Below are 22,892 nucleotides of genomic sequence, written 5' to 3'. Positions count from 1 at the left end.
TCTGTATTCTGGGCATTTTGGACACGTTTTTTCCACCGAATTGACTGTAATTTGTTATTTTGGGTTCTCATTAAATAACACATATCCGTGCCAGAAATTATTAGTGTTTACGCAAGTTTCAGGGTATCCTTCTTATAACGCTAACCCAAAATAAGGAAAGTTCAAAAGTCGGACGGAGCCGACTATGTGATACCCTTCACCACTTTGGGTACATACAAGAGATATTAATATCCACAGTATACTGTAGACAGAACAGACATAGAATCTTTAGAGGACCATTGAGATGGAATCGGGCGAAATTAGAAGTGTTATCTAGATAGATATTTGAATCAATTGGATTCTTTGGTGTACCGTTTGTATGAAATCGAGTAAAATTATGTATGGGTGCTATATATAAACACATGGACCTAATTGAGCAACCGTTGAATACACGATTTGTTTTTTGTTTTTACTCTAAATTCAATTTAATACCCTCGGTGCACCATTTACTTCAAATCGAACGAAAATATATATAAGACCTATATCAAAATCTGAACACATTTCAACAAACCTTATCACACATCATTTTTTCCTTAATTGCATTCGCTAAGCAAAATTTTGCCCAATCGGAAAAATATTGGGAGTTTGGTGTATCATTCACAAAAAATCGGACTAAAATTGGGAGCTATATCTAAATCTGAACCGATTTTAACAAAACTGTGCAGACATCAATCTGGACCTTCAGTACTCTGTGCAAAATTTTGTCCTAATCAGACAAATATTGGGAGTTTGGTGCATCACTCACAAAAAATCTGACGTAACTATATATATGGGAGCTATATGTAAATCTGAACCGATTTCTTCCAATTTCAATCGACTCAGATAGTGATTCTATGCATATTCTCAAAAGGAACCATGAGTCTATCTCGATTCCTTTTGCCTGTTACAAACATATGCACAAAGACATAATACCCTGTACCACAGTGTGATGAAGGGTATAATATGTATATATCTAAATATGAACCGATTTCAACAAAACTTCGCAGAAAAATATAGGCAATTTAGTGAACCATTTGCATAAAATCGGTCGCGATATATCTAAAGGTTCGTCCAGATAAGTAAGCTGTGCCAAATTTTATCTCATTCGGATCATATTTAATTTATATATTTTTATGGTAAAATTCTCAGGCGATTTACTAATGTCTGTCAATATGTTATTTCCAATAAATTTGAGATCTGAAGTTGTTAATTTCTGATTCTCAGTATGCAAAACTCCCAGAAAATATCTGGTATAAGGACCACATTTTATATGGATAGCCCTTAATTATTCGCTCTTTCGGGAAGTTTGGATACATTTCTCAACAGTTGGTAATTATCGATATTGGACCACTTTTTTGGGTAGTCTCCACATTACCTTCAAAATTTTCATCCAAAAGACTGAAATTTTATATTTTGGGTTGGAAAATCTCCCTAGTAAAAATAATAAATGTTGACTCAAGTTTCGAGATAGCCACAATGCAACGCAATTTACCAAGAATTTTATTCAATCTAATTGACAATAATTTAACATTTAAGATTCTCATAGGGTAGCAAATCTTCCTACCAACAAGTTTTAGTATTTGTCCCCTGGATGGTTCTGCCGAATCTGATTTAATTTGATATTTATCATGAATTTCAGATCGATTTTCTGTATTTTGAATGTCCACTTCGTGGTGGATGTATTTCTACTTTTAAAAATTGAAAAATCCATTAGAATTTATTATGCGGTACTAGTCTGGAAATGCGTTTTCCTAATACTTAGAGTAGGATAGGTCCAATTATGTTTGTTTCCTTATCACCCTAATGATATTAATTATTATTATTTTATAACTAAACTTAATCACTTTTCCTCCATTGAAAATATAAAAACAATATCAATTTATTTTTTTCTCACATGGATGGACGGACATACGAGTACATACATACATTTGTCAGCAGTTAGGTAGGCATGTAGATATAAATAAATGATATGTTTGTTACGCTATTATATACGGAACACATTGCTTATCGAAGTTAGCGTCGCCAACGACGACGATGACTCCGGCGATACATATTCTAACTGACACAATGACGAAAGATAGCCTCTGGCCTCCATTTTGTGCTGTCTACTAACTATAGCCTGAGTTTGTTGTTACCCAGGTCCACAGTTCTTTAGCTGGCGGCCAGTTATGTTTTTTTTTGTCGATTTTTTACAAGTTTATGCAGTTTTGTTGTATTATCAGTGTTGTTGTACTTGCTGTTGTTGTTTTTTTATTAATTGATATTGTGGCAAAATCGTTGTACCCTGTGCAATCAAATTGACTGATTAACTTTTTTTCGTTTGTTGTTGTCTTTGGTGCTTTTGTTGCTGTTCCTACTGTCTTGTCTTGTTTAACGGTTACAAATATCGATTTTTGTTTTGTTGTTGCTATTATTACTATTTTGTAGTTGTGATATTTATTGCCATTTTATATTTCCAGTAGTGCGATTTTTTGTTGCTATTGTTGTTGTTATTTTGTATTAGAATTTCTACGCTCAAATGGCTGGTTGGTTGATGGCATCAGTGAATATGTTATGGGCCAAGTTTACACCATTATTTAATGGTGCATTAAATAATGCACCTTGTGCGCGAGCTTTCAGAGAAACGTGGGCACCACACACAGACAGTTGTAGAAATCATTGATAAAGTCGAGTGTTTTGTAATATTTAAAAAAATAACAATTTGTTGCCCTGAACATGAAGATTTGGTAATATGCAAAAATATTTGAGCGTAAACAATTTTTTATAACAATTTGGTAAATCAGCTGTGCTGAAATGTTGTTTAATTTTTTTTATCAGGGGAAAGGAATCTTTTCATTGTTCTTATTGGAATTTTTGGGTGTCGAAAATAAAAAATGTGTGAAAAATCGATTCAAATTTAAGAATAGCTCTTAAACTGATTCAGCTTTAAATATAGATCCTGCATATATTTTCGACGATTTCAAGCAAATAGTCTATTTGAAACGAACTTTATTCTGATTGAATTTAGAACGAAGTGTGAAAAGTTTGATTTAAACCGGTCTTAGCTACCATAAACATAATTTCGTTCGATTTCATTTAAATTGCCCCCAATTGAAACAATTGTCCAATTGAAACAAATATTTGCACGGATTACAGATTTGCAGAATATTTGAATACCTTATTTTAAGAACTTAATCGGTTCTGATAAAAAAAAAATATTACAAAAAGGGCTTTCACTTTTTGGAATTCTATTAGTACTTAAATAATATCCAAGTAATGGGTCAAGCTACAGACCTACCGACATTTTGAAAACTTAAAAAGTAAAACCATATGATATGAGGTCTAAGCTGTTTAATTTATGGCTATCAAAAAATATGACAAGAATAAGTTATTACTTACGAGCCGAAGATCGAATGGAATATGAGTGCTTACCTGTAATGGAAAAGAAAGAAAATAGTACAATTAATTATTTAGAATTTAAAAAAAATAATAGAAAAAAATTCTCTTATTAAAATATTATTGAGTATTGATTTCTTTTGAGGGCTTTCGACATCTTGGGGAACGAGTAGTGTTAGAAAAGAAGGATTAGAAAAAAACCATACAAAAAATATTTATTTTTGTATATTTTACCTAACAAATGTTAACCGACCGAGATAGAAACAGTAAAAAAGTTATTACCATCCATCATAGGCATTTACTTGCAACGTGGATCTAAACTATACTGATTTTAGATAGCCACACTTACAATGGGCAGTAAGGAGGCCCATATCGACAATATACCCTTTTAGTAGAAAATATAAAAAGGTCACTATAACCCTTAACATGAGGAAAAGTGTGGGGGTGGACTATATATGTTGGCTAGACCTAAAGGTGGAACGATATTGACAATTTCTGATAGGTATCACAACCCAAATCGCAAAGAATAATCACATCTAGTGCCAAACGTATCCAAAATCCTCAAAATACCGGAAAAGTAGAAGATACCTAAGAACTTCACTCTGTTTAAAAGGCTCTAATCGAAATATCAAGTTTTAACCCCAAGTTTTTTTTTTTTGGTATTGGGGTCCATTTACAAAAGTCAGTTTATTCCGTAACTCTCGAGGCGTATAATAAATTGTATAACTAATATCAAACTAATGGTGGACAATTATGTGGTGGTTATGGCAAAAAATGAGCCCCAAAAACCCCTGAATGTCAAATTATTTGTCAGAAATAGCCCCTAAAAGTATCGGAAAAAAGACGTGCTATATAAAAAAATTTGTAATATTTTGAACAAAATGTTTTTAACCCTCCAATGCCAATTTACATCCAGTTCAGTAAAAATGTGACTAAACCTTTAAAAAAGCAAGGAAAGTTCAAAAGTCGGATTTTGGGCATATCTAAGAGATGCTCATATTATTCTTTTTGTAAGGTACAGTTAGATATATACCGATATCACACATTAATATCGAAAGTAAATTAAATTTGAGTGCCATTTTTATGGTTCGAGCTCTAAAGGTTCACCCAAATCCAAATTTTACCAAATTTAGTTCCATTTAGCACACATTATTTCCATAAGTACCCACCTCAACGATTGAACAAAACCTCCTGCAATCCCGTTTCTAAACCCCCCCATTGATTCCAAATTCAAATTTCTGGAATCCAACTATATTGGTTCAGCCACAATTTAAATTGTACCAAATTTAATACACAGTAGTACGAATATTTAAAATTTCCGACTTATCCCAAATTGTGATTCTAAATCCAAGTTTCAGGATTAAAACTCTATCGGCTCATCCACCATTCAGGTTGTACCATATTTAGTACATAGTAGTAAAAATTTCCAAAACCTCCTACTTACCTCAAACCTACAACCCCACAGTGATCATAAATCTAAGTTTCAGGATTCCAACTCTATCGGATCACCCACAATTCAAATTGTACCAAATTTAGTACACATTACGAATTTCCAAAACCTCCTACATACCCCAATCCTACACCCCACAATGATCCTAACTCAAAATTTCAGGATTCCAACTCCATCGGTTCACCCAAAATTTAAATTGTACCAAATTTAGTACACAGTAGTACCAACATCCAAAACTTCTTACATACCCCAATCCTACATCTCCACAGTGATCCTAAATGCACAATTCAAATTGTACCAATTTTAGTACACACTAGTAAAAATTTCTAAAACTTCTTGCATATCTAAATCTCACACCCCAACAGTGATCCTAATTCTAAATTGCATGAGTCTGGTTCATCTAAAATGCAAATTGTACCAAATTTTGTTACATTTAGTACCCATAAGTATTAATTTCATAAACAGAATCCTGACCACTAATCCTGAACTCTCTATCGGTTCACCCTAATCAAAATTGTACCAATTATAGCACGATTTAGTACTTTTCGCAGACATAAGTAAAACAATTTCCAATACTACGTACAGATCCCATTCCTACACTCCGACGTTAATGTTAATATCAAATTTCTGGATTCCAGCTCGATTTGTACATCCAAATTAAATTTGTACCAAATATAGTACTTTTCGTACACATGAGTACACGCTTTCAAAACCATCTCCTTAAATAGACAATACATCTCAACCCTAATTCTTGCTTTTCCTGAAATATATGTGAACTTCTCCATACACTTGCTGAATGGATCTAGATTTTTGTACCCGACCATCAATTCGTATATCCGTTGTTAATGACAATCAAACGATATGTCGCAATTGTTGACGGAGTTTGTGTTCCGGGCATCAAGTAATTGGCCCTGTCCCACCATTCTGCCGGATTTACAAACTCTCAATCAGAATTGTCAGACACAATTATTTCCTATTGATTTTGGTAGGTTTGACCCTTTTAGTGATTGCTTCACCCAGACGAATGCAATGTCGATTTTAATTATAGCGTTTCTCATTCCAATGCAAGTCGGGGATCTTGGGTATTCCATTAACTTCGTATAACTGGTATAAATGATTTAATATATCTCTATTTATTTCAGAGCCTAATGTTTTCCGATTTTCGTCCATTCTTAGGACTTTTCAGTTTTTGCAATAATAATTTGATTTGGCCCAAAATTAACATACCATAAAAGATGCCCAACCATATATTTGCATTTAAATCATCTTAAATTTTGTTTTCATTCGATTCGCTTATTAATAGGTTTCCAAAAAAACACAAAAAATATTTTTGAATGATTGATGCCATGCCCATTTGAAAACCCAACTTTCAACTTCGAACTTTGTTGGTATACTTCCTGAAATAAATATCATTGATTGTCACTAGACTCTGGTAAACTATGTCAAACATTTCAAAAAAATTTCTATTAAAAACAAAAACAAATTAGAAGACAAAACTTTCATATATTTTGCAACGATTTGTATTCAAAAAATTTCTATTTATTTTCTTAACAAAATTTGCATTATTAATTTTTGCAAAAAACAAAAAATGTCAAATGGTGTTTAAAATAAAATTTCTAATTTTCAATCTTGTTTTTTTTTTAACAAAAACAATTTAATTTCATTATAGAAATCTAAGTTTAAAAAAATAGAAAACGGAACCTGCCACTTCCAACATCGTACCATTTTTTTCATAATATTTTTTTCGAAATGATAAATGTATTGAAAATTGTTGTAAAATTGGTTACAAAATATATAAAATTGGTTGAAAAACGAAATCTAAATCTTGTTATTTAAAACAAAACAAAAAAACTCCACAAAATAACCTCAACAAATTATCCAAAATAAAAATCACTTATCTTTTCAAGTGGTTTTTTTGGCCTATAACTATTTCTGACCGATTGTCTGTCTGTCTGCCCGCCTGATGATGATGATGCTTGTGGTCGGTTGCATCAGTCCCCCCATCAACTACAAGAAAATAAAATAACAATAAAACTTGTTTCGAAGATGAAACAAATCGAACTGGAAGACAAAAAAAAACAACCAAACCAACACGGATGAATAACGAATCATTAAAAACAAAAAACGAATAAAAAATATTCACCTGCATTTCGAAATATTGGATATTATGATCATACTGATACTGAGTGACAAGTGTGCGTGCGAACGTGCTGCTGCTGTGTGAAGCCTCCTTGGACCTATTGTCCCTCCCTCTCTCTCTAAGTCTATTTGTATATCAGTGTTGGTTTTTTGCTATCGTGACAGTTAATTAAATAAATTTGATGTTAACTTGTAAATAAAATTGACCCTGAAAATTTTTATTTGGGGGGTTTTAAAAAAATCGAAAGCTACACACACACAAACACATTTTTCAAATTCCTAAAAACCGTTTCATTTCTCAATGAAATCAGTTTGTTGTAACCACTGTAAGACAATAACCTGATTTCCCTTATCAATTGGTAATGGCTTCATTTTGTTGTTGTTGTGTGATGACAAAACTTGTTTCTTTTTCTTCTTCTTTTGTTTTCATTTCATTTTTCCCCAACACAAAAATTCAAGGTCACAATCAGAAAAAACCGATTGTGCAAACTGCATCAGCATTATTATGTTACAACTTTTCAATGCACTACAAACAAGAAATGCCATCAGCATCTGGTGCAACCGAGACCATAAACCATGCAATAGCTAGCCTCGACAAGAGAAAGAGAAATTTGTGAGAAAATTATTCAAAAGACTTGTAATGAAAAGATGCTTCGTCATTAATTCTAATTTAGTTTATTTATTTTATTTTCTGTTTTTGGTATATTCCAGGGGGCTTGTTGCCACTCGTTTTTTTGGAGGTTATTTTGGAAATATTTTGGAATATATTTTTTGGATGAATGGGAAGGTCATTGGCTGAATTTTGTAATAAATATAAAGACTCACACCTATTTCAAATTATTTATTTTTTTTATTGAATTCCATGTACCATTCCATGGTACCAAATTGAAGGTCAGCCACTTTTCAGGAAAGTGGTTGACCTTCAATTTTCAGGAAACTTAACACACATCATTCTAGAGATAATTCATTACGCTGTGCCAAATTTCGTGCAAATCGAAAGACATATAGGGACTTTGGTGCACCATTTACAGGACCAATATTTAAAATTTATAGTGGAGAGATGTGCTACCTAATAAAAACTCGACGTACTAAATTACAGTCAATTCGGTCGAAAAATACGATCAGAACCCCCAAAATTTTGGTATATAAGGGGACTACCAGAAAAAACTGGACCTATATTTATAATTTTTAGTGGATACATTTGGAACCCAATAAGAACCCAATGTACAAAATTTCAGAGAATTCAGTTATAAAACGAGCCCAAGAACCCGAAAATACCGAAAATTTGGGGTAATCTTACATGGGGGCTATCCGAAAAAATGCACCTTTATTTATAATTTTTGGTAGGGAGATTTGCTATCCAATAAGAACTAAAAGTACCAAATTTCAGCGAATTCAGTTAAAAAACGCTCTCACGAACCTCAAAATACCGAAAATTTTGGGGGTACCCTTATATGGGGGCTATCCGAAAAAATTGACCTTTATTTATAATTTTTGGTAGGGAGATTTGCTATCCAATAAGAACACAAAGTACGAAATTTCAGCGAATTCGGTCGAAAAATGCCATCAAAACCCCCAAAACACCGAAAATTGGGGGTAATTTTATATGGGGATATCCGAAAAAATCGACCTTTATTTATAATTTTTGGTAGGGAGATTTGCTACCCAATAAGAACTCAAAGTACCAAATTTCAGCGAATTCAGTTAAAAAACGCGCTAAATAACCTCAAAATACCGAAAATTGGGGGTACCCTTATATGGGAGCTATGCCTAAACGTGGACCGATTTTCTCCAATTTCAATAGGGTTCGTCCTTGGCCAATTAAGTGACCTGTGCCAAATTTCATCCAAATCGGATCATAAATGCGACCTGTATTTTGTTAACAAAAATACATGGACGGACGGACATGCATAAATCGACTCAGAAAGTGATGCTATGCATATTCTCAAAAGGAACCATGGGTCTATCTCGATTATTTTTGCCTGTTACAAACATATGCACAAAGACATAATACCCTGTACCACAGTGTGGTGAAGGGTATAAAAATCAAATATTTTTGGTACATCACATTGTTGGTATATCACCCTACACAACTATGTTGTCAGGGTATTATAGCTTTATGCAGCCCCAAGTGTTTGTAACGCTGCGAAATATTGGTTCTAGACCCAACTTTAAGTATACCGATCGTCATATCTCGACTAGCTGAATCGATCTAGACATGTGTGTCCGTCCGTCCGTCTGTCCATTATAATTTGTAAACACGATACAGACCACAGTTATGGACCAATCTTCACAAAATTTTGCATGTAGGAAGGGATCGGCCCAATGAAGACCCCTATTGTTTTTGGAAAAGATAGGTTAATATTTAGGGGATGAAATGGACCAAATACTTATTTTTTGTCGGTTTTTCTGGTCGCTCCACAGGCCGCAATTATGGCCCAAACATAGCGAATTTTTGCATGGAGAAGGGGATTGGGCCAAAGAATAAGGATGCCTGCTTTGATAAAGATGGGTCAATATTTAGCAGGTCAAATGGACGCTAACTTTTGTGTGAAAAATTACAAAAATTTACAGGTACTTACGTATTCAGATATTATTTAATAAACCATTACCACACTAGAAGGCGGAAATATAGCGCGGATCGCTTTGAAATTTTCCAGAAGGTTCCAGTTATGGTCAAGGACAACGCCTATAATTTTCGGTGATGATCAGGTAAAAAATTTTGGGATGAAGTGGACCGAAAACTTTTTTATTTTTTAGGCTACAATTATAAGCCGAACATCACAACACAAACCACGGTGAAGGGAATGTGGACAAGTAATTAGAAGAACTTTACTGAATATTGATAATATTCGGCAAATCTGTCAGTGAAAGGAAGAGGTGATGTTGACCTCTAATCGGGAAAGAGGGTGCAACTATCATGAAATATTACCCAGGCAAGGAATAAAAATCCGCAAAAATATAGAGGTCTGTGGTAGTTGTGTAGGGTATCGTATGGTCGGCCCCTTCCGAATATCTTCACTGCTTCACTGCTCCGCTCACTGGTTTTTTATTATCAAATTCGATGGTTTAAAAATTCTATGTGTTTTAATTTCTTGATATGTTTCGACTATCGATTTTGATACTATTGCTTTCAATTTGCCAAAGTACAAAAATCTGATACACTTTTTTTCTAACTTTCAATAACATATTATTTGTGTACATACAAATATATTTATGTACGTACATTGAACATGCACACAATTAATCTTCCTCAAATAAATATGAAATCGAATTTTCTGTAAAAATCTAAAAACATAAACACTATGTGACGGAACAATGGTCAAGGTGTGAACTACTGTCATTAGCACAATTAGAAGTATTTCTCCTAGGTATTTACTTATTTTATTTATATATATTTTAGTTTTAAATTTCGACCATATGGTATCTTTTTACTCTTCATTGCCTCCCTTCACGTTGATTGATGAATCTGCCATCGCAGCAATTATGTGTGGCACCTTGACGAAAATACTTTCATTTATTTATTTTTTATTGTTTTGCATGAATATTATAAATTTTTTTGTTGATTTTATTTTAGACAGCGTCAATGACATTTTTCGATGAACTTGAATAAATGTTGGTTGTTTGGCTGTTGTTGTCGCCGTATTGAAATGTTTTGAAAATCATGTAATGCTGATGACCACGTATTTACAGTATGTAAAGGGCAGCCAGCATGTTCTGACCAAGAGATAATTTTCAAATTAAAAAAAGGTACTGAAAGTGGTTTAGTAATAAGGGAGGAACGTGATTAAACATTTACTTTAATTAAATTACTTTAATAAAAATCCCAAATGAAAAGGGACAACGTGTTTTCTCTGAAAAAAATAAACCAAGAAAAAATAGGGATAGTCAACATGTGAAAGTGATCAAAATAAATGCCGATTTTTATTTCATAATTTTAGTACGATGCCAATTCCAAATATTTTTATAATAAGTGAGTAATTTAAAATATTTTACCTTTGACTCATAGGATGATTGTGATTGAAAATTCGATATATCGGTCCACATTTTGCCAAAGCTCTATCAATATTAGGAATTTTTGAGCATAAAAACGGATTATCTCTAATTTGATGAAAAATATTCCTAGCAAAAATTATTAAATCAATATCTTTTGGTGTAGTCCCCAAATTCAGAGAGTTTGGGCAAAGAGGCTGAACTTTTTATATTTTGGACCCTTGGCCCCTTGGCCCAAGTTTCAGGATAGACCCCATCATATGAAATTTACGCCATTTTTAAATCAAATTGTCTTCATTTTGATATTTTTTGAGCTATTACGTTCTCAATGGATTACTAAGTGATTTTGGTGGAAAAAGAATCTTCTTCGTAGACATTTTTTTACATATTTTCATATTATTTCATATTAAGGATTTTTTTTGTGAGCAGATGATTTACAATTTCAGAATACTTATTTATTTTTTTTTTCGTATACAAAAACTGGTAAACGTGTTCAAAGTTTATAATGGAGAAATTAAAAACTATTTCAGAAAATTGAATTATTATATTCTACACCACTATGTTGTCAGGATATTATAGCGTTGTGCAGCCCCAAGAGTTTTCAATGCCGCAAAATATTGGTTCTATACCCAACTTTAAGTATACCGATAGTCATATCTCAACTAGCTGAATCGATCTAGACATGTGTGTCCGTCCGTTCGCCTGTCCTTTATAATTTGTAAACACGATACAGACCACAGTTATAGACCAATCTTCACGAAATTTTGCATGTAGGACGGATTCTGCTCAGTGAAGACCCCTATTGTTTTTGATAAAGATCGGTTAATATTTAGGGGATGAAATGGACCAAATACTTATTTTTTGTCGGTTTTTCTTGTCGCTCCAGAGGCCGTCATTATGGCCCAAACATCGTGATTTTTAACATAGAGAAGGGGATTGGGCCAAAGAATAACCATGGCTGTTTTGATAAAGATCGGTCAATATTTAGCGGGTCAAATGGTCACTGACTTTTTCGTGAAAAATTACAAAATTTGTATTCTATAGGAAATATATTTAGTCCTGAAGGACATAGACCCGAGAATCTGAAACTATATCCAAGAGGAATGCTTGGCCTTTAAATTACCAAATACTTAATTTTTGTCGGTTTTTTCTTGTCGCCCAGAGGCCGCAATTATGGCCCAAAAATCGCGAATTTTTACATAGAGAAGGGGATTGGGCCAAAGAATAACCATGGCTGTTTTAATAAAGATCGGTCAATTTTTAGCGGGTCAAATGGTCACTGACTTTTGTGTAAAAAATTACAAAATTTTTATTCTATAGGGAATATATTTGCTCCTGAAGGACATAGATCCGAGAAGTTGAGAGGAATAGGACAACCACTCCATTTAAATTAATACCAATTATATTGTCGTATGTACTCTAATGCGGGAGTTACACTTAAATATTCACACGTACTTATGTACACACTAGAGGGCGGAAATATAGCGCTGAACGTTTTGAAATGTTCCATGAGGATCCCGTTATGGCCAAGGAAAACGCCTGTAATTTTCGGTGATGATCAGATAATTATTTTGTGTGTTTTTTTTCGAGTCGATCTATAGGCCAAGGCTCGTAACAAAAATCCGCAAAAAGTTAGAGTTCCGTGGTAGTTGTGTAGGGTATCGTATGGTCGGCCCCTTCCAACTATACTACTCCACTTACTGGTCATGAAAATTCGGTTTGTATAATTTTTTCATGGTGACAAAATAGGCTCAACTATTCCGTAAATATTTTATCCGCTCTCAAACACATATCGACGCCTCCGAATCATGGTATGCTAAGTCGACTTAGCATGTTTTAAAGTTCTTTACGTTTTTAGATACTACGGTCCTTAATTTAAATTCTCTGAAATTTTGGTAATCATCGGCCAATCCAAACCAAAGTTATAAGCAAAAATTAACTTAGCATGACACGTAAGATTTAAGATACTTCCATACTTTGAGAGCTTCTGCTGAAAAACACACTTTTCAGACTTAGCATACTATTCTTCGGAGCCGTCGATATGTTCGGTATGGTACTATTTAACTTAAAATATATTGATGAGCGTATTCCTGGTCCATCCTTTAGGGTCAACTATAATTTTTCTTGTTCAAGGTAATATTCAAGGAAAAGCATATTGCCAAATTTTCATTGAGGTCACATCAAAACATCTCATAATTTTTTTAACTGCATTCATTAAACATTTATTTCCAAAAACATGTTTTGTTTTTCTTCAAAAATCATTACACTTCTATGAATTCAAAAAAAAAAAAAATTGTTGTCACCATTATTTTCAAAAATTTTTGAACTGCTCTGCACAAGTTATTTTCTCCCAAAAAACACACAAATCGTAGACAACTTTTTCCAGAACATACTTTTTTGCTAATTTCTTTTGCTATTCGAATTCAGATCTTTGTTCAAAAGATTTGGTAAACAGACAAATTTTAAATTGTTGTTAAGATTGATGATGACTGTCGAAGTTCAAACACTTTAATTAACACTTTTTTGGCGTTGAAAACAATTAAAAAATTTGGTGGCTTATTTTTTCTCTCACATTTCAACTTACCATTTTGTTAGTTTTGTGTTTTATAAAAACCCGATAAAGACGTTAAATATATTATTAATATTTAAAACGTTTTAAATATCCTGGCTTCGCCTTTTTTGTTGTTGTCGAAGTTTTCAGTTTACAGCTTTCACAATGTTTGTTGTTGCTATTTCAAAATCACTTGTTATTGAATTTTTTTTCCTTGGAAAAAATTATAACACTATTTTTTTGATATTTCAAAATTGTTTTCAATTTTTGTTTGTTGTTTTTTTTATAACACAAAGAAATAATCCTTTTTTGTTAACGTTTATTTTTATTTCCAAATTCAGGATAATATTTTTCAAAGTTATTTTGTTAAATATTTTTAACTCTTTTTATATATTTGTTGCTTCTTTTTTATTTCATATATATTTTCCCAGCTTTTCTTGTTTGGTACTGTGCCTCAAGCTTTGTCCAAAAAATATCGCTTATATATTTTTTTCTATTCCACAATTTTTTTTTTTAATTTTCAATTTCCAAAAAAACCGATTATTTTATTTTTTCTTTTTTGGATTTTGTGCAGAGTGTTTTTGTTTCCACAGACCACCAGAAGACCAGGAAGACGACGAAAAAACACAACGTTTCCGTTCACATCAAAATCACAGTAATACGTTACGTTTTGCTTTGTTGCTTTACTTTTATATGGGCCCACACAGTCGCAGCTTGGCTTGAGCCAAGTTTTTCAAAATTCTGAGTGTAAAAATTGCATTCGACCCATGTTCAGCTGCTACCACAAAGCTAACTTGATTAACAACAACATCAGCACACAAGAAAGCTGAGTGAATGATGTTAAAGATAACACACATATATTGGTGTGTGTAAGTATGCGTGAGAGAGAGCGTGAACAAGAGGTGTTAAGCTGCTGTGAATTTGTATTTTTGTTAATAAATGTTGTTGATGCTATTTCTTTTAGTAGCTGAAAGCATCAAGCTGTTGCTTTGACTTGAAATAACAGCAACAACACAACTCAACACCACTTTTAAGCTCACAACCATTCTCTCAAAAGCCTTTCTTAACTGACTTTTAAGAAGAGCTTCACTCATCGTTTTGGTATTGAAAGATCAGGCGATTCTCTAGTATAACACTTTTTCCCATCTATCTCTGAAAATGAGTTTCTCAGTAGGAGAGATTTTGTTTTAAGTTTCACTTAATGAACCGTTTGAGATTAATCTTTGGCTACAGATAGTAGACTCCAACGTAATTTTCAGGCCACATTTTGTGCCAATCGTCCTAAGGTCCTAAACGAATTTCGGAAAATTGCAAATCAAAAAGAAGGGCGTGAGATACCGAAAGAAGTGGGCCGATATATTCGATCTTCGGACTTGATTTAGACTCGATTGAACTATTAATATGTGCACAAGTTTCGATAAATATTAATTCTCAGTTAACATAATAAATATACAATTTACCTTTGAAGTGGATCGATATATCCCATCTTCATATTTAACATAGGTTGTTCCAAAAATGTGTAATAAATTCATTTTCAAAATGTTTACTATGTTTAGATGTATTCTAGGATTTGTAAACATATACTTGCCAGGAGAGTTATCGTCAGTTTGACTGACTAACCGACATTTTTAAATCGAATTGAAATTATCTGAAACGGATTTGGAACAAATTTATATCATATCGAAAATGTCTTCCTTTCATTTGTATAAAATCGAAAAAACTATGTAAAGCTATATGTCTAAATTTAAAAGAATTTTTATACACAGCAGGTTCGCTAAACCATCCTTTGCAAAATTTCATTTTTTGTTCCATGGTGGACCATTTAGATAAAATTGGACGAAAATAGTATGCAAGCTGTATCTAAATATGAACCACGTTATTCTACATCCAAAACGGTTTAAATTTTGTCCTAATGGGACAAACCTTGGGAGTTTGATGGCTCCAATTGCCTAAAATAGGCCTGATAATGCTTACTTACTTGTAAGGCTTATGACAGAACTGTTGTTCCATAAGCCGAGCTTAAAAAATATTTCCAGGCGCTTCGGTCTTATGCGCATCTCATCCAATTTGAAAGACCATTTTCCGAGATGTTGTCTTCTACATGATCTTTCCATCGGATTCGTGGCCTTCCCCTTCTGCGTGAATCATCACTTCACTCGCTTTTTATGCCTTTTGTGCTGGGGCATGCTCATCCATTCTCACATCATGACCTACCTCAGACATCGACATAGTCGTATAGCTCACGATTCATTCAACGGCGATATTCACCATCGACGCAGATCGGCCCATAAATCTTCCAGAAAATTTTTCTCTCAAACACTCCAAGAGCTGTCTCATCTGCTTGCGCAATTATCCATACAACAGGGTAATATCAGCATCTTGTAGAGTGTGAGTTTTATCTGGCGAGAGGTGGCCTTGCTTTTGAGTTGCTTACATCTGTTGGCCAACACTATTCTCCTCGGGATTTCACATTTGCATCTCGTATGACCTTTTCCAGCAGGATGTTGAACAGGACACACGACATCGGTCACCTTGTATGATTTCTCGTTCGGTATTGAAGGGCTCCGAGAGGTTCTTTCCTGCAGACATTGTACCAGTTGTCCTGCGCAGCCGTATTAATTCTGTAGGAATGCCAAACACAGATATGACCTTAAACAACTCTGAACGGATAGGGTGGAATGTGTCGATGTGTTTTTCGTGGGTTTTTCCAGGATGTGGCGCAGAGTTAAAATTCTGGTCAATGGTGGATTTGGGAGGCCTGAAGCCTCATTGGTATGGTCTAATAATGTCATTGACTATTGGCAGGACACATGTTGCTGAGGTTCCAATCATTGGGTATGCATTCCTGTACAAATCAGCTGGCGCATGCTCCTGGCCACCAGTCTTAAATAGTTCGGCTGGTAGCTTTGTGGTCTATATGGAGGCTGTAAAAATTCTTTCTCCTCTCTCCTTTTCTCCCGATGCCTTTGTGGTCTATATGGAGGCTGTAAAAATTCATTTAAAATTACGTGGTCTATCCCACGCCTTTGTGGTCTATATGGTGGCTTTTGTTGCAGTTTTTAAAAATCTCGCCTTTGTGGTCTATATGGAGGCTGTAAAAATTCTTTAAAAATCCACGCCTTTGTGGTCTATATGGAGGTTGTTTAAATTAATTTATTATAGACGCGTTTTTTGTCTATCTGGAGGCTGTAAAAATTCTTTAAAAATCCACGCCTTTGTGGTCTATATGGAGGCTGTAAAAATTCTTTAAAAATCCACGCCTTTGTGGTCTATATGGAGGCTGTAAAAATTCTTTAAAAATCCACGCCTTTGTGGTCTATATGGAGGCTGTAAAAATTCTTTAAAAATCCACGCGTCCATACTATGGCCTTAAAAATTCTATAAAAATCCACGCCTTTGTGGTCTGTATGGATATCTTAAAAATTCTTTAAAAATCAACGCCTTTGTGGTCTGTATGGATATCTTAAAAATTCTTTAAAAATCCACGCCTTTGTGGTCTATATGGAGGCTGTAAAAATTCTTTAAAAATCCACGCCTTTGTGGTCTATATGGAGGCTGTAAAAATTCTTTAAAAATCCACGCCTTTGTGGTCTATATGGAGGCTGTAAAAATTCTTTAAAAATCCACGCCTTTGTGGTCTATATGGAGGCTGTAAAAATTCTTTAAAAATCCACGCCTTTGTGGTCTATATGGAGGCTGTAAAAATTCTTTAAAAATCTGTAAAAATTCTTTAAAAATCCACGCCTTTGTGGTCTATATGGAGGCTGTAAAAATTCTTTAAAAATCCACGCCTTTGTGGTCTATATGGAGGCTGTAAAAATTCTTTAAAAATCCACGCCTTTGTGGTCTATATGGAGGCTGTAAAAATTCTTTAAAAATCCACGCCTTTGTGGTCTATATGGAGGCTGTAAAAATTCTTTAAAAATCCACGCCTTTGTGGTCTATATGGAGGCTGTAAAAATTCTTTAAAAATCCACGCCTTTGTGGTCTATATGGAGGCTGTAAAAATTCTTTAAAAATCCACGCCTTTGTGGTCTATATGGAGGCTGTAAAAATTCTTTAAAAATCCACGCCTTTGTGGTCTATATGGAGGCTGTAAAAATTCTTTAAAAATCCACGCCTTTGTGGTCTATATGGAGGCTGTAAAAATTCTTTAAAAATCCACGCCTTTGTGGTCTATATGGAGGCTGTAAAAATTCTTTAAAAATCCACGCCTTTGTGGTCTATATGGAGGCTGTAAAAATTCTTTAAAAATCCACGCCTTTGTGGTCTATATGGAGGCTGTAAAAATTCTTTAAAAATCCACGCCTTTGTGGTCTATATGGAGGCTGTAAAAATTCTTTAAAAATCCACGCCTTTGTGGTCTATATGGAGGCTGTAAAAATTCTTTAAAAATCCACGCCTTTGTGGTCTATATGGAGGCTGTAAAAATTCTTTAAAAATCCACGCCTTTGTGGTCTATATGGAGGCTGTAAAAATTCTTTAAAAATCCACGCCTTTGTGGTCTATATGGAGGCTGTAAAAATTCTTTAAAAATCCACGCCTTTGTGGTCTATATGGAGGCTGTAAAAATTCTTTAAAAATCCACGCCTTTGTGGTCTATATGGAGGCTGTAAAAATTCTTTAAAAATCCACGCCTTTGTGGTCTATATGGAGGCTGTAAAAATTCTTTAAAAATCCACGCCTTTGTGGTCTATATGGAGGCTGTAAAACTTGTTTAAAAATCCACGCCTTTGTGGTCTATATGGAGGCTGTAAATAAAATATATATTTCTTTCACAATCTTTAAGAACTTTTAGCCCTTGAAAACAAATTAATTTTTGTCGATAATTGGTCAATCGATTATAGCCTTGGTTGAAAATGAAATTTTTGTGTTTTTGAAAACTTAGTATAACAGTTAAAAAATTGAGACACACTTATGCCTATTCATAAATGGTTGTTATTAAATGTCATAAAAATGCTCACTCTCAGGCCAATGGAGTATTCGCATGGGCATACTCTTACTCTCTTCTTTTGCCCTCCATTATTCAATAAAACATCATCTTTACTAATCATATTAACTTTATTTTTTTCATTTTGTTTTTGTTTCAAAACTAAAAAAACAGAAAAAAATATATATGCTAGTGCTGTTATAGTGGAAAGTTTATGTATGGCTAATAGGTTTCTATTTTGTTTTTGGTTTTTGTTTCGCCTTTTTATGTTGGCTTTGTTGTTTTTATTTTTTACTATAAAATAAAAACAACAACAAATGTTTGAAATTCCGTTTGTTTTATAAATGATTTACCGGTGTTAGCCAAAGTCGTAGACGTCTTTGTGGTTGACACAGCCGAAGTGGCTGTAGTGGCCGTCTCTTTTGGTCGTCATCTCAGGTCCATTGATACTGACCTTTGTTTAAAAATTGTTTTTGTTGTTTTTTTATTTTAATATTGTCTTCTTTCATTGATTGAAAATTGTTGAAAAAAATGTTAAGACCAATATGTAATTATCATGTGTTCTAGAAGCAGCAACCAATGTGCCGAAGTTATTACCATAATTGACATGTTACCGTATTAGAAGTCAATGTATTTGCTTTGAATTTAATATACAAAAAATAATCATTAATTAAAATAATTTTAAATAATATATAAGTCAATGGATTTCGAAACTGGTTTATTGTGCGATGTTCTCCAATCTACGATTACGAATTTGATTATTTAAATTATGTTGTTTAATACAAACACAGACTATATTTGTAAATAATAATAATCATAACAAAATTGGCGTTCTGATCACCTCTAGATTCCAAAACAAACCAAAAATATATTTTTTACACAACGACTTACAATGTCAATGAACAGATATACACACAATAATAAAATTAATAAATAATAAAAAGAATTAAAATCTCGGTTATGTTTTGGGATGAACCTAATTTCCATGTCTTGCCACCAGTTATGACCATTTGAAGCAGATCAGTGTCGTCCTACCTCACTTAAGCAATGCCAAATCAACTCGGATGTTTGTTGACTTCCAGCAATTCCGGTATAGAAACAAGTCCGGCAAAGCTACCGCCAACAATTAGCTACACTTTTCGAACAAACCTCATAACTAGGCATATACCTTTTGCTTTTTTCCATAATCAAATTATTGTTTTTATTTGGAATATCCAAACAAGTTCATAAATTCCTTCGGGAATATTTGCACTAAACGTGCATGTCATTAAAAATCTCCTTACCGTACAGGTTCCATTTTCAAACTCATGATGATATCGTTTAAAAAAATCAATAATCGATAAATGACTTACTCGTGTCTAGAGAACTTCTATCGTAAAGAAGCTATAAAGAATACAATGAACTCTAGAAACCAGTTAATAATAGGCAAACACTAGGAGTAGTTGGCCATGGAGTACCCTACACTACCCTAATTTTTCATAATAGAAACAGTTTGCAGAGAGGCTGACGATGAAGTTTTCCTATAGGAAAACTCTATTCAGCCATAGAGCTTCTCTATTCAGCCTGGCTGAATAGAGTTTTCCTATAGGAAAACAACATATTCAGCCTGGCTGAATAGAGTTTTCCTATAGGAAAACTTCATATTCAGACTGGCTGAATAGAGTTTTCCTATAGTTTGAAAATGGAAACTCTATTCAGCCAGGCTGAATATGAAGTTTTCCTATAGGAAAACTCTATTCTGCCAGAGAGCTTCTCTATTCAGCCTGGCTGAATAGAGTTTTCCTATAGGAAAACAACATATTCAGCCATAGAGCTTCTCTATTCAGCCTGGCTGAATAGAGTTTTCCTATAGGAAAACAACATATTCAGCCTGGCTGAATAGAGTTTTCCTATAGTTTGAAAATGGAAACTCTATTCAGCCAAGCTGAATATGAAGTTTTCCTATAGGAAAACTATTCAGCCTGGTTGAATATGAAGTTTTCCTATAGAAAACTCTATTCAGCCGGGCTGAATATGAAGTTTTCCTATAGAAAACTCTATTCAGCCGGGCTGAATATGAAGTTTTCCTATAGAAAACTCTATTCAGCCGGGCTGAGTATGAAGTTTTCCTATAGAAAACTCTATTCAGCCGGGCTGAGTATGAAGTTTTCCTATAGAAAACTCTATTCAGCCGGGCTGAATATGAAGTTTTCCTATAGAAAACTCTATTCAGCCGGGCTGAATATGAAATGTTCCTATAGAAAAACTCTATTCAGCAAGGCTGAATATGAAGTTTTCCTATAGAAAAACTCTATTCAGCCAGGCTGAATATGAAGTTTTCATATAGAAAACTCTTTTCAGCCAGGCTGAATTAAAGTTTGTATATAATATTTCTATTGTATTGCATTTCCATACCGAAAAATCTATTCAGCCGGCCTGAAAAAATGTTTTCCAATAAAAAAACAGTGACCGGGGCAATATAGTCGGACGGAGCCGACCATACAATACCCTACACAACTACCACGGAACTCTTACTTTCTGCGGATGCTTATTTCGAGTCTGAGCAATATTTCGTGATATTTGCACCCTCTTGACCGATTAGAGATCAACTGCAGCACTTCCTTACACTAACTTATATTTGAATATTCCCAATATTCATTACAGCCATGCTAATTACTTATCGAGATTCCCTTCACCGTGAGTTGTGTTGTCATGTTCGGCTTGTGGCCTATAAATCAACTCGAAAAAACACAAAAAATTAAGTTTTCGGTCCACCTCATGGCAAATTTTTTATGTGATCATCACCGAAAATTATAGGCGTTGTTCTTGACCATAACTGGAACCTCTTGGAAAATTTTATAGCGATCAGCGCTATATTTTCGCCCGCTAGTTTGGTACTGGGTTACTAAATAATATCTGAATATGTAAGCACCTATAAATATGTAAGTTTAACTCTCACATCCGAGTACATACGACAATGTAATTGGTATCAATTTAAAGGCCAACCACTCCTCTTGGATATAATGTCAACTTCTTGGGTCTATGTCCTTCATACGCCATAGAATACAAAATTTGCCGTTTTTCACACAAAAGTCAGGGTCCATTTGACACGCTAAATAATGACCGATCTTTATCAAAACAGCCATGGTTATTCTTTGATCCAATCCCCTTCTCCATGTTAAAAATCGCGATGTTTGGGCCATAATTGCGACCTCTGGAGTGACAAGAAAAACTGACAAAATTGAAGTATTTGGTCCATTTCATCCCCTTAATATTAACCGATTTTTACCAAAAACATTAGGGGTCTTCATTGGCCAGAACCCATACCACATTCAAAATTTCGTGAAGATTGGTCCATAAGTGTGGCCTGTATCGTGTTTACAAATTATAATAGACAGACGGACGGACATACATGTCTAGATCGATTCAGCTAGTCACGATATGATGATCGGTATACTCAAAAGTGGTTCTAGGACCAATGTTTCGCGGCGTTACAAACTCTTAGTGCTGTACAAAGCTATAACACCCTGACAACATAGTTGTGTAGGGTATAAAAATTCAAAACAGTTCTGCCCGACCGAATTAGCAGACTTTCTTAAGGGAACACCACCCATTCTCGATTTTAATGTTTCAAGATTTTCAATGGGTTGGTAAATCAAAACCAATGCTTGTTAAGGTTTGTAACTTTGCACATATATATTTGAAGATTTAAAAGAGAAGAAAAATAATTTACAAAAAATTTTTGTTATTGTTTTGTTGTTGTTTTTTGTAATTAAAAAAATCCCTTATTTTTGATGGCGGGCATGATAACTCCTCACAGCAACATCGGAATCCGAAAATTCCAACGGTGTTAGAAAGAGTACATGTCTGGCTCTCGTATGAACTAGGATTATTGACTTCGCTCTAAAATTAACAAAATGGCGGACCTTTGAAAAAATATTTTTGGAAAATCACCGATTTTTGAGCAAAAACCAAGTTAACAAATAAGGAAGATCTTCACCGATTGGCTTTATCCTAGTTCATACGATAGCTATGCACTCACAGAGAAACGTGTAAAAATTTGGAATCGATTGGATTATTAGTTTTTGAGTTATCGTGCCCGCCATTCGCAAAAAAATGTTTAGAGAAAAACGCGTTTTAAGTTTGCGAAGCCCTTTAGCCGTTACTTGATGCTGACACAATAAATCGGCTATATTTTCAAGAGTTCTGGAGATTTTCACTTGAAATTTTGTAGGGACATTCTTGAATTAGTGTAGAATCAAATTAAATCAAAAAAAAAAAATTGACCCCGAGAATGGAATGGTTGTTTTATTTAACCCTTTGTGCCCCGAATTTTTTTCCGTAATCAAAGAACAATTTTTTGTTCACAGATTTAATGAAACTATCCTAGATAGGATAAGGACAAAATTTGACACCGCTACATCCTTGCATTCGGGAGATACAGCACATTCTTTCTG

This window comes from Musca vetustissima, unplaced genomic scaffold (assembly GCF_032173495.1).
Source record: "Musca vetustissima isolate MV318-11 ecotype Yass unplaced genomic scaffold, APGP_CSIRO_Mvet_v1 utg69633, whole genome shotgun sequence".
Lineage (NCBI taxonomy): Eukaryota > Metazoa > Arthropoda > Insecta > Diptera > Muscidae > Musca > Musca vetustissima.
This window is presented reverse-complemented; position numbering follows the sequence as displayed.